At 35.4% G+C, this 1,652-nt stretch overlaps 1 non-coding gene across 1 annotated transcript; it reads right to left on the minus strand.

The window, feature by feature from the left end:
* Positions 1-693: 693 nt before the first annotated feature.
* Positions 694-855, minus strand: LOC141415842 (U1 spliceosomal RNA). Its single transcript, XR_012440798.1, has one exon. It is a non-coding gene; the product is annotated as a U1 spliceosomal RNA (small nuclear RNA).
* Positions 856-1,652: the final 797 nt, after the last annotated feature.

Here is a 1,652-nt window from a genome sequence, read left to right on the forward strand (position 1 = left end):
TGTGCAGGAAAATGGATGGACCTGGAGATCATCATATTAAGCAAAATAAATTCAACTCAAAAAGATAAATACCACGTTTTCTCTCACATGCGTATTCTAGATACATGAATACAAATAAACAAATAAAAAGTTCTGAACTTAAATGGAGGGCTATTTGAATGTGAGGCATGGAGAGACAAGAGGTGGTAATGGGGGTGAATAATTTAAAGTGCAATATGTGCATGAGTGGAAATTTCACTATGTAACACATTATTTTGTACAATAAAAAAGAGAACCTCTCTATAAAGCAAAAAGAGTGCAAGAGCAGGATAGCTTCCTGATACAAACACATATTTTACTATTTAAATACTATAAATGTGTTAATAGAATGAGTTTATTATAATAATATACTACAATTAATTAAATAGTTGGCTCATTTGTTCAAATATTTGCTAAACAGTCCATGTGCATACCATATTACTAAGCAATGTGAGAAGCAAGAGACACAGTCTCTTCTATCTAGGAATTACTGATTTAATTGAGAATACAAAATATATACAGGCCAAATATAAATATAAATCTGTGATAACAAAAGAGGAGACATCCAAAAATATATCATTTAAATTAGTGTATTTTCCCCTCATTAACCTTTGTATCTAACAGTTAATAACTGGCCTGATCTGAAACTCCTATTTACTCCACTTTTTTTATTCAGGGAAGAGTGCGAATGCAGTCCTCCACTACCACAAATTATGCAGTAGAGTTTCCCACATTTGGGGAAATGGCAGGGGTCAGCACATCTGGAGTGCAATGGATAAGCCTTGCCCTGGGAAAACCACCTTCGTGATCATGGTATCTCCCCTGCCAGGTAAGTATTACTCCACTTTTTAATTTGTGTGTTAGGTGGCTATACTCATGAGACAATTAATAAACACAGAGAAAGTAAGAAGAAGGTAAGTTCAATAATTCATGAGCCACTTTTTCATTTATTTAAGTATCTACTATGTATCAGGTTCATACTGGATGCTGACAATAGTGGTGGTATAAAACAGACATTGTCCATGCTCTGAAGGATTCATGGTCTAGTAGAGGATAAAGTCATAAACTGTACCATTCCAAGACTCTTATATGTACTGAGATAAAAATTCAAAATAGAGTGGAGGGATGATAAAACAAGTGGATGTGCTGGGTTAATACTGCCAGAGTTCATACCACATAAAACCTGTGTAGCATAAAATAACTTTCTTGTCTTTAAAATGAGGAGAGCAATAGATCCTGCTTCCTAGGTAATTGTAACTACGAAATGAATTAATATATATTTGGCAATAATGAGGGATATTGTCATTAGATATTCCTTTTGCAGATATCTGTTCAGTTTCCTATAGGAAGTTGCCACTGTCTGAGATGACTCAAGGAAGAATCATGAGGAGTCTTTCCTGATTTGGGACAACATTTCCAGCAGAGAGAACATCATGAAGGAGAAGTCATCCTGACAAAGATGCTCAGATAAATGCAAGTATTTTGATAGACCTATACTTCCGGTTCTCTAGCTCAAGTTAGATGTGTCATTTGGATGGGAGCTGAGGTTGGAAGACAGACAGAGGCCAGATAATGCATATCCCTGAATGACATGAAAGTGGTTTGGTCTTGATCCCGGTTACTATATAGAAAAG

Source organism: Castor canadensis, chromosome 13 (assembly GCF_047511655.1).
Source record: "Castor canadensis chromosome 13, mCasCan1.hap1v2, whole genome shotgun sequence".
In the NCBI taxonomy this organism is placed as follows: domain Eukaryota; kingdom Metazoa; phylum Chordata; class Mammalia; order Rodentia; family Castoridae; genus Castor; species Castor canadensis.